A 12618-nucleotide genomic window follows, 5' to 3' on the forward strand; every position below is an offset into this window, starting at 1 on the left:
CTTAACTGAACACCATAAAGCTTCAGATTGGCCTCGTAAAGGTTTAGTACGCTTTAAATAGAACTTAAGAGCTCTAACAGGGCATAAGACTCTTTCTAGTTCATTGCCTACGATCTCCGATAAGCTGGGAATATCAAAAGATTTAGGCCAAGGCCGAGAAGGCAGCTCATTTTTGGCTAGAAAACCAAGTTGCAGCGAACAGGTGGCTTTTTCCGACGAAAATCCGATGTTCTTGCTGAAGGCATGAATCTCACTGACTCTTTTAGCCGAGGCTAAGCATACCAGGAAAAGAGTCTTAAGAGTGAGATCTTTCAGGGAGGCTGATTGTAACGGCTCCAACCTGTCTGACATGAGGAATCTTAGTACCACGTCTAAATTCCATCCAGGGGTAGCCAAACGACGCTCCTTGGTGGTCTCAAAAGACTTAAGGAGGTCTTGCAGATCTTTATGTTGGAAAGATCTAAGCCTTTATGCCGGAAGACCGATGCCAACATGCTTCTGTAGCCCTTGATAGTGGGAGCTGAAAGGGATTGTCCTTTTCTCAGGTATAAGAGAAAATCAGCTATTAGAGCTACAGAGGTACTGGTCGAGGATACAGAAACTGACTTGCACCAGTCTCGGAAGACTTCCCACTTCGATTGGTAGACTCTAATGGTAGACGCTCTCCTTGCTCTAGCAATCGCACTGGCTGCCTCCTTCGAAAAGCCTCTAGCTCTCGAGAGTCTTTCGATAGTCTGAAGGCAGTCAGACAAAGAGCGTGGAGGCTTTGGAGTACCTTCTTTACGTGTGGCTGACGTAGAAGGTCTACCCTTAGAGGAAGACTTCTGGGAACGTCTACTAACCATCGCAGTATCTCGGTGAACCATTCTCTCGCGGGCCAGAGGGGAGCAACTAACGTCAACCTTGTCCCTTCGTGAGAGGCGAACTGCTGCAGTACCTTGTTGACAATCTTGAATGGTGGGAATGCGTAGAGATCCAGATGTGACCAATCTAGGAGGAAAGCATCTATATGTATTGCTGCTGGGTCCGGGACTGGAGAGCAATAGATTGGAAGCCTCTTGGTCAGCGAGGTTGCAAAGAGATCTATGGATGGTTTACCCCAAGTGGCCCAAAGTCTCTTGCACACATCCTTGTGGAGGGTCCATTCGGTTGGAATTACTTGCCCTTTCCGACTGAGACAATCTGCTATGACGTTCAAGTCACCTTGGATGAACCTCGTTACTAGGGAGATGTCTTGACCTTTTGACCAGATGAGCAGGTCCCTTGCGATCTCGTACAACGTCAGTGAGTGGGTACCTCCTTGTATGGAGATGTACGCCAAGGCCGTGGTGTTGTCCGAGTTTACTTCCACCACTTTGCCTCGAAGGAGATACTCGACGCTTTTCAAGGCCAGATGAACTGCCAACAGCTCCTTGCAGTTGATATGCATGCTCCTCTGACTCGAGTTCCACAGACCTGAGCATTCCCGACCGTCCAGTGTCGCGCCCCAGCCCAAGTCCGATGCGTCCGAGAAGAGAACGTGGTGGGGAGTCTGAACAGCCAGGGGAAGACCCTCTCTTAGGTTGATATTGTACTTCCACCAAGTCAGACAAGACTTTATCTTTCCGGAAATCGGGATCGAGACCGCTTCTAGCGTCTTGTCCTTTTTCCAGTGAAAAGCCAGATGGTATTGAAGAGGACGGAGGAGTAGTCTTCCTAGTGATACAAACTGTTCCAGGGATGACAGCGTCCCCACCAGACTCATCCACAGCCTGACTGAGCAGCGTTCCTTCTTCAGCATCTTCTGGATGGATAGCAGGGCTTGATCTATTCTGGGGGCTGATCGTCTTGTTGTTCAGCAGCGTCCTCATCAGAAAGTTCCTCATCCGAAAACTGATGAGGAAACGGCAATGGAGTGGGCAACATCTGGCTCGCTGAGTCCGGTCGCACTGGTGCATGCGTGACGGAACCGGACGCAACGTCATGGAACTGCTGCACAGTCTGTGAACTGTCAACAACCATGGGTGCGCGAGGAAGCACAGCGTCCACCCGAGACTGTCTAGACCGTCTGGGTTGTGCAGTCAACACCATACCGGGTTGCTGAGGTTGACGCACCGCATCAAAACAAGTCACCTCTGATGGTTGTTGAACGTCCTGAACGTCAACAACCACCTCCGAGCGTCGCTAAACGTCAACGTGCGGCTGGCAACCCACACTGGGTCGCATTGGTGGAGGAACCACCTCAACTGGTAGACGCGAGAAGGTTACCTCAGCGTCAACAGGACGCACAACCGACCGGTTGGAAGGTTGTTGGCCAGAAGGTTCGGCAGCAACCTTCTCCGCATTAAAGTCCTCTATCAAGGACGCAAGCTTGGACTGCATGTCTTGCAGCAAAGCCCATTTAGGGTCTACGGGAGCAGGTGCGGCAACAGACGGGGTTAGCGACTGAGGCTGTACCGCTTTCCATCCCTGAAAGCCTTGTTTATGCATGACATAATTGTACAGCAAAACTTCAAAGGCTCGAAAACAGCTGTGAAGTTGACCTGTAAAAAACTTGGAGCGTCTCCTGGCCAGGCGCCAGGGAGAGTCTACGAGATTTGAGAAGTCTATCTGGGCAGAGGCAGGAACTCCCAAGCCGAGAACTTCTCTCGTGTCATATCAGACTCTCGTTCTATAAGCCAATTTAAAAGAAGGGAAAGCAAAGGCTGTATCCCCCAAACTCCTCCTGGTGATAAACCAGTCGCCTAGCAAACGTAAAGCTCTCTAGGAGAGCGAGAGAGCACTAGCTTATAAACAACGGCTTCGAAGTAGCTAGGCCTAGTGTAAGCTCTGACGTTTAGGCGAACGAGGAGCAGCAGTTACAAAGAGATCCGGACAAAGATCCTTAAAAATCAGCATGATTTAAAGTCCATAGAGGGCTAAGCAGCTTTAGGCTCCTCTCCGTCTGACAGAGTCCTCAAGGGAATATCAGTAGGAGGGGGAACAGCAACTTCCTCATCTAAAGGAACCTTGTCCGATAAAAGCTGAGTCTCAAGCAAGGGAGAGACCTACCGTGGTGGCAATGCTTTACAAGCAGAGTCCACACGCACTGGTGCATTAGTAGCGGACCAGGACGCAACGTCATGTAACTGCTTGACAGTCTGTGAACTGTCAACAACTGAACTGTCAACAACAACAGGTGCTTGAGGACGCACAGCGTCCACTCGAGACTGCTTTGACTGCCTAGACTGAGCAGTCAAAACAACTCTAGAATGCGGAGGTTGACGCACAGCGTCAAAACAAGTCAACTCCGATTGTTAGCGAACGTCCTGAACGTCAACAGGAGCATCAGCAAGTGGCCTAACGTCCAAATGCGGCTGAAAAACCACACGAGACCGCATCGAGTGTGGTTCTAAACAACCTGACTGACGTGACTTAGCTACGCCAACGTCAACAGGATGCACAAAGGAACGTTAGGTTGGCTGAAAGCCAGGATATCGATGAGATAAACGGCTAGACTCAACGGACTAATCGGCAGAATAGTCTTCCATAAGGGAGGCAAGCATATTCTGCATGTCTTGCCGTACAACCCATTAAGGATCAACGGAAATGGTTGCGGTAAGAGACGAGGGTAACTTCTGTGACCGCAACACTTTGCCAACAAAAAAGACTCTCGGAGTCTGTGTTACGCTTTTGTTAGGCGGCGAGCAGTTTTCCGATGACTGCATAGGGTCAGAGCTGTCCTAATGGCTGCAACCAGGACGCTGGACCTGACCTGAAAGGACTAACTTTCGCTTAAGGGCCTCGAAACCTTGTTCAGGTTTCTTATGCGAAAAGCCTTTGGATGACGAGGAGAAAAACGTCTCTCTCGCCTTATGGTAGGGGAGATCTTGGTAAGATACACCCGATACCATAGAGGGAAACGTCTGTTCGCTGATCAAGGCCTCTCGAACCCATAAGTCGTACGACATTACTTCTCCCCTGGGCTTGGGAGCTTGCAAGAGGTCCCGGACTAGGTGAACAACAGGCACGAACAGACGAACCCTCGGACGCAACACTGTAACACTTTGCGCAATATCACTTTATCACTACGATTTTCTGTTTTGCACTTATTTCACTGAAATCGAAACTTTTACTGATTTCTACCTGAAGCACGCAATTCTACCCTCATCAAAAGGTAGTAAATGCGAAATCAGTCGTATAATGCAAGCACATTAATACCAGCAAAAAAAACAGTAAACATCTTTTAAGATAAAAAAATTCAGTGGTTAGGGAAGAGAAGAAACACTAGTTCATTCAAAACTACGTTTTCAATCTCTCACCGTACATTGCCTGGGGACGAGAATAAAACTAAAAACGTTTTATCCTTTCTCCCCATACAGAGACTAGGGACAAGAGTAACTCGAGAACAACGTTACCCGCTTGAACGGAACGTTTTCTCTCCTCTCTCTCCCTCCGTCTCTATCTCTCTCTCTCTTTCTCTCTTGATTTCGCCCCTAAGAGAAGAGCCCAATTACGTTTCGTCAAAAAAACATGTTATTTGACCAAAGGAAAAAACTGAAAGGTTTTTCAATTAAAAAGTTCCTTTAAAATAGAATTTAAAACATTTAAGCTTTGAAAGAAGAATGAACAAAACGTCAGAATCGATTTACTCTTTCTGCAAAGTGAAACCGTGATACACTCTCTCTCTATCGTAACGATAGAGCGCAAACTGCGTAGCATAAATAAACTAAACGTTAGTTCATCTTTGAAAACAGTACGAAGACTATTCAAAGAAATTCTTTCATAAAATATTTCATTTAAAAAGTTTTAAATCATTAGCTCTATAAAAGCTATTTACGATTGAAAGGGCTCAACGTTGATTAACTTCGGTTTCCAAGTTAGGACCACCTACTCTCAGGAAAGGTCGCATATAAACAAAACATTAAAATTTATTTTTTATGTTTATTATAAATGGAAAGTTAATCGAAGAGGCCTAATAAAGGCGGTGAGATATAAAATATATAGAGGAAAATCTATAATTAATTTATAACGTAATTACTAAAAGCCTAAACACACTTCCGTCTAAGGGAAGGGTCGGCCATTTAAAAGTCAAAGAAAGTCCATACTCTCTTTGTCACCAAAAATTAAATCTATCCAAAACGAGTTCAAGATTTACGATGAAGATAAAACACCTGCACTGCGAAAGCTCAAACCAGAATATAGTACTTCACCAAAGATGATGGGAAAAACTCCAGGTTTCAACAGCGAGTAAAGTACGTCTTGTCGACACGTCGACAGAGAGAAAATTGAGTCTTTGTTTACATGGAGTTTGGTATCTGGCCGACAGTTGGCGCTGGTGGGCACACCCGCAACCTGTATAGCGATCGCTGGCGAGTTTTTTTGTACAGTTTTTTGTCTGTCGAGCAACAGAGTTGCAGCTATATATTCACCAGCTAAGTTAAATATTTAAAAAAAAACTATTCAAATGTGGGACACTCAAGTTTCCTAAGCCATCTCAACCCAACCAACCATAAGAAAATATAAATCTGTGAAAATACCGTACTACAATAATTTTCCCTGAATCAATACTGTCCCTTCAATATCCAGTTCACCACTAAGCTGCAAAGTCACTTAAAATTATCAAATTCTGAACAGTACGGCCGCATACGATGCCATGCAGGTCTCTGCGGGCCCACAATAACGTCTCGAAAATTTTGTCAACAACAATAGAGCCTAAATCTCTCATTCTTGGAAGGGGTTTTGAATAAGTCTGAAACAATTCAGACTAAACTCGACACAGTCACTCTCCTCCTAACATCTGAATTCACTTCTTGGGCCTACAGCTAGATATGCCATTTCAATAGCTCCTGTGAACTACAGTATTAATGTGTATGACACCCGTCAAAATGTTTTTCTAAAACTCTAGGTAAGTCACTGGTCACTTTCAGAAAACACTAACGTCAATTACAAGTTTGGGAAGTGACTCATGTAGCAGGAGAAATATTTATAATACCAGTTTTTTTTTGTTATCAAGTTGACTAGCCATATAAACAGTTGCAGGAATATTGCAGCACCTTCCAAACCCTACAGAGAGTAGGGCATGCGGCAAAAAGAAAAATGTTGTTAGACAATGGGTGGGACCAAAAATATAACAATACATTAAAAAAATATGCATCAGAATATAATAATTTGTATTTTTCCTAACGATAGTATTAATTTTTTTACAATGATGATGATGATGATGATGATAATAATAATAATAATAATAATAATAATAATAACAGGATGGTAGTTGAATGTAAAATGTAAAATGCAGAATCTAGAAGACTGTTTGGATTCTTGCAGGAACAAACTTAAGGGTATGATTTATGAGTGGAGTGGTCCTTAATGACCTGGTGAATAACAACATGGATAATTAATGAGTTTTCTTTATTCAATTCTTGTACTTATTAACAAAAAATAGCTTTAAACAGCTGTATAAAATCAGGAGTATTAACTTGTAGAAACATTTCTAAAATTAACATTGAAATGTACGGGTGACATGGAACCACAATTATAAAGAAGAAATTGTAATTGATGGGCTCTAGTATAGCAAGATTTTCTGGGAAAATTTACACTATATTGTATAAAGATTTGTATACTTATTATTTTCAAAGTTTTACATGGATGGTTACATTTTGTGTAAGTACAGAACATTAGTCCATTGCAACTCTCCCATGTATTACATTTCATCTAGATGATGTTCTAAATGAATCACAGAAGCAAAATATGTGTCATTAATATAAATATGTGGAAACCATGAATTAAGAGCATTACTTGATAAACCAAATTCTCTATGCAATAAAATCTTGGAATATTTGTAGTAACTATAAACATTTTTATGAGCTAGTGTAAGAGTATCCCAATTTCCAGGTACTATTCATAAATCTTAATGGTTATTGGTATACTGTATAGTGGGAACTTAAATTAGGTAAAAGACGTCCATATTAACACTATTATCAATAAAGGTCACTTTAACTTGAATTCAACAATGTGTCTTACTGGCCTTTAAGTCGTTAAATTTTATTGGAAAGTCTAATATTTTTATAAAGATCTATAGAATTTACTCTAGACAAGAATTGAAGCACATAAATCTCTTCTGATAAAATCCCATATTTATTCAAAATTTATTGCCAGTTTCAGTAAATCATAATCATTTTCTGCGATGAAGCTAACTAAAATAAAAAACTTCAAGATAGATAAATACCAAACATCAAAACTAAAGAATTTCCCTTCTGCATGGTGCTTTTCAAGATGATAAATCTACACTTGGTAAAACTGGATTGTTTACATCTCTGCTTGTGGTGTATGACTACCCTTCTCCAATGATTACTGTTACTTAACAGTGAAGCTCCAATGTTTATTTTGTCCCACTGAGTATGACCATATTGTTTGCAACATTACTCCTTTTTCAAAATTACATTATCCCTACTTAAATTGATGGTTAAATGCTAAAACTGATATTAAATTTGCTTGTATTTTACCTACTATAAAGAAGTTGCATAATCAAAAGCTACTGTCTTTCCTCTCGAATATGAAACTTAAAGGTAATCAAATTTAAGGATTCAGAAAGCACCAAGTTTAACAAAAAAAAAAAAAAAAAAAAAAAAAAAAAAAAAAAAAAAGTATTTCAAAGGAGTTCCACTCTCGGTTACTTGTGTTCTTGTTGCTACAGTGAAGTATGCACTTCAAATGGGTGCTACAAGTGCTCTTGCAAATATGATCAGTCATGTTTCAAAGCTATATGCAGCAGGAGTTAAAAGGAATAAGAGAACCTTCACCCTGATAAAGACCAAAGGTGCAGATGAGAGTGAGTAACCTTAATAAAACTCCAGTCTCCCATACGATATAGCAGTCAGTGATGTATAGACTGAAAGCTATAAAATCATCTGACTGATGGAACAAATCACATTTTCATTCTGGAGTGGGTAACCTTACAGTGATGATGAGCATCATCCATTTTTAAACAATTCTCAGACCAATAAATCAGTGACCGCAGAACCCGACTAGCACCTAATGTTACTAATCTCCTACATTTCATAAAATAACTGACTGATACTAAACAATGTCATAAACATCTTCAAACTATTTTGATCCAATGGAAATTACATTGGGAAGCTGCATAGTGAAGTGTCTCAGCAGTCCTCAACTTGTGTGTGAAACTCCGTGTTCAGGCATCAAGGGGTTGAATGATGTCACCCAAGAAACTACTGTATCTCTATTTCCTTTGATCCTGACCCTCCCTTGGAAAAGAAATAACAATGAAACTCAAAATTAGTTTTACTCTCATGAATTATCAGGCTGACTATGAGAAGGAATAAGACGTATTATAATGGAATGGACAGGTCTTATATTCAGCTAGGTCTAGCTTTTCCACAATGGTTTCTAATACTATTTGGATAAGTTCAATCCGACCTCTTCGTACAAGCATTAGTCTCATCTGAGTTCTAGGTACAGTATTAGGTTGTCTGGCTTGGAAAGCTTAAAAAAAAGCCCTGATTGTACTGTAAACACCCAAATGTAATAAGGCAAGAAGAGACTAGGAACAGTTATTGTAATGAAAAAAAAAAAAAAAATGTAGAAATGGAAGCAAGCCAAAACTATATATGAGTTCCAAGGAAATCAAGGAAAGCTGTCCTACACCTAATCTAACCAAATAGGGGAAAAGATGTTAAAACATTATAGTTGATCTACTTTAATACAAATCTTGCTTTTATAGGTTGACAATACTGCACTCAGTTTTTCAAACCAAAAAGTTCACCCATGCAGCCAAAACATGAATCCTAGAAGGAGGAACATTCTATCCATTATTTATATCGTAATCAAATGACTATAACAATGATTCACTTTAATTGCAAATTGTTTTATGGATCCATTGTTGAGGACTCTAGTCCAACTCATCATCTTACTCTTTAGTATTTTCTAAGATGCACTACATTTATAGGAAAATACCAAGAGCGCTGTCTTCTTTGCAGTAGCGTGGTCTATAAACTTTATCATGGACAGTTATAGACGTCTAGCACCAACAACACAGCAGTAGTCAGCCACTGGAGCTTGGTTTAGGCTTATTTTACCAACAACCCCCCTCCAATTTAAAGGTCTTTCATGAATGGCAGAAGCAAGGGACAGAGACAGTGCCCTAGAGACTGACCATACATAAATATGATCAGCACCCAAGTCCCCTCTCCATCAAGCTAGGATCAGGGACAGCCAAGCAATGGCTGCTGATGACTCAGCAGGTAAGCCTATAAGCTCCCCCCTAGAATAGTGAGGTTGTACACACTACTAGAAATTATTGAACCCCTATGCAGCAGGTTGGCGGCCAAAGAATTTTCTTTAAAGCTTCTTGTACGACAAATAACTAATGAAACTTACCAAATCTATGGCAAAAGTATGTCAGTCACCTAGTAGAATTGGAAATGGCATTTTTCCTTCAGAGATTCAGGCAAGCATAATGACATTACAAGTTATGGGTTTGTTATTAAATAGACTCATGTCTTCCTTGCTACACAGTTTTTTACACTTCTCTAGCCACAATCAGGCATACCCTATTTAGCAAAATATGTGATACTCTGCAAGGCACAAGTTAGAAATTTTGGAAGGACAGAACTAATATGTCAAATAAAAAAACATTAAACCTATTACTTTAATATGACCAGATACCTTGTGTGCAAGCAACAATCACACCATTTTACTCATAAGACTAAGCATACCAGTTGCCTTCTATGAATGTGATAGACTGGATAATTTCCACACCTTGATGAGAGTAAAATATATTGAAACTCAAATTTTGATTTACCTTCACACCCCCAGCTTTGCCAAAAGCAATCTCTCAGTGGCTCGGTTATACTACTTTCAACATATTAACTGCGCGCAAAAAAAAAAAAAAAAAAAAAAAAAAAAAAAAAAAAAAAAAAAAACTGGTATATACCTAGTTGCTAAATGGTAACAAAATCACTGGCCATTAAAGAAATCTGAATCAGGAAAATAGCCTTGATGACTAAAATAAAAGGAAAAAAATCCATATAGTCATAAGATCTAACATGCTTAAGAGGAGCATTTGATGAATTAAAAAAAAAAAAAAAATCCAGCGATATTTCACATACGGACTCGTACACTACAGTCTCATAAAATTTTATTGAAAAATTTGTAATAGTTTTGGAGATGAAAGACAAAAACATAATCCTACTATTATTGAGTAAATGGTAACTTTTTGTATAATCTAATGGTAACTTCACTTTATCAGTAATAATTTCCATTTAGCTATCAAATAAAAATATTTAATTGCAGTATATGGCAACACTATGATTCGGCAATAGCGTAGATGTGCTTGCCTGAACTCGATTCTGCAAGACTTAACATTTCAACAGCTCCCATGTTTTAAATTTTCCTTTTGCAAAGTTATTTCTTTTGGCTTTGAATATATATTTCATAAGAAGAAACAATGCCAAGATCAAGAAAATATATGCAATATCTACGTTCCTAGGGAGAAAGTGTGGGCAACTCTGACAACCCCCAAAATTTGGGATGATACTTTTTCCAAGAGACAGGAAAGAGGGGGACCAGGAGTCTAAATATAGAAAATATAATGCATTATATGTAAGTAATAATTACAAATAGGATAAATATGATATACCAGGTAGAATTTGTTATAAATCCCCCAAAATGTAGGACAAAAAGCAAATAAATGGACAGAAACAAAAAATATCATCTTAAAACTTTGGAGGCCGATTTTTTTAAACTACTTATCAACCTTCAAATGGAAATTCATACGTAACAAATTCACAGATCTCAATGAAACAAAAATCAAATGAAAGTTAAATAAATTGTCTACTAAACTAGAGAGATTTTTCTTTGTCCCAAAAATAATTTTGGGATTAATTTTTCAAAGAAATTGATCCAAGATTTTCCAAAAATTGAAAAATATTTGTAAAAATCAAAATTGTAAAAATATGAAAATTGCTCTTACTTTATTCTTTTATCTCTAATACCTCTCTACCACATAGATTTCAGCTCATAGGTTGCAAAAGTTATGGAAGAGTTTTCTTTTTAAAGAATCTTATGGGGGCGGGAGTACCAGTGAAAGGGTGGGGAGGCAAAGAGGATATAAAAACTAACCTTTTCACTATACATAAACCAACTCGTGCCCAAAATTTTAAATCTATTCATGCAAAATCACAGATATTAATAGAAAACAATATGAAAGATATATCACGTATTCTAATGTCTGGGTATCACTGACATTTTCAACATAATAAAATACCTGCAACTTGGACTCTTGTGTCCTGTACTTAATCACAACCACAACATTGGAAACTTTCACCGTATCATTGCACCTCTAATTTCTGTTGTATGTTGGCAATTTAAATTGAAAAAGATACCTATAGGTTGAATCTTAAACTTGGTGGTCGGGTTAAACATAACTTTGCTATTAGTGTCAGATAAAAATTGATCTGTGAAGTTCTTCCAAGTGCTTTATTACTATTTGAAGACCCTTAAATTTTCAAATTTGCAGTTCATTCTAACCTCTTTGGCCACTAAAACAGACATCCAAATTTTATGACTGTATTCTTTTCTTTGTCAATTCTACAAAATGGAAATTGATGACTTACCCTAAATGGGGAATGTTGACTCATCCACTGATCTTCTTTAATAACAGCAGTTCCATTTAACATCTAAAATTCATATCTTAGGATGTAGAGTATGTAGTAGAATAATTGCACATCTCAAGTCTGCAAACTGAATCCTCCTTCCATTCTTAATGATTAACCAATAAGACAGGACAATCAGTTATCATAAAGGAATGTCTTAATGAATTTACAATACTGTTAAAAAATAACTAAACTTTAAATATATGAAACATAAAAAAAATATAGCTGTTTTATTCAAACTATGACACAGCATTCAAAACACAAATTATTCATGGATTTAACATGCTGAAAATAACTACTAGGTAAACACGCGGAAGAGAGAGAAAAAAAATAAAGTACCCTACTGAAATAACATTTAATTTGTATTACCATTACTTCATATACTGAATAATCATAGCTCTCAATTTCCATTATCAAGGTTTAGAAAAGCATACAAAAAAGGCAAAAAATTATTCAAAGAATGTTGACTTTTTCAGCAATTACATTGGAACTGCAAAAATAAACAGCATTATTTTAAACATGTTTCACTCATGATCGTAAAAAAAATTTCAAAACTTCATATACCACATGGGAATTTCTGCTCTATTTCAATTATAAAACTTTTCTTATGGGCTTTGGTATTTTCTTCCAAAAAACCTTACAGTATATAAGGACTTTTAATGAAATAACAGACCGTCACTACCAATCCTTATTTAGAAATCAGAGTTGTCTCACAATGATTTATTAATAAAAACACTAAAACTATTTAAAAACATTACTATAGGGGAATAATCAACACTGCAGTCAGACTTGTAACAATACACTTTATCTCGCGAATCCCAACAAGGCAATTGAAATACGGTAAAATCAAATTTTGATCAATATCAACCAAATTAAAAATTCCCATGGAATCAACTAGATTTGATATAAATTACCTTGTTACTTTGCAACTACGGTTCATAATCCAAATAGTGTCTGAGATGAAAGTAAACCAATACTGTACCTTATA

Source organism: Palaemon carinicauda, chromosome 8 (assembly GCF_036898095.1).
Source record: "Palaemon carinicauda isolate YSFRI2023 chromosome 8, ASM3689809v2, whole genome shotgun sequence".
NCBI lineage: Eukaryota > Metazoa > Arthropoda > Malacostraca > Decapoda > Palaemonidae > Palaemon > Palaemon carinicauda.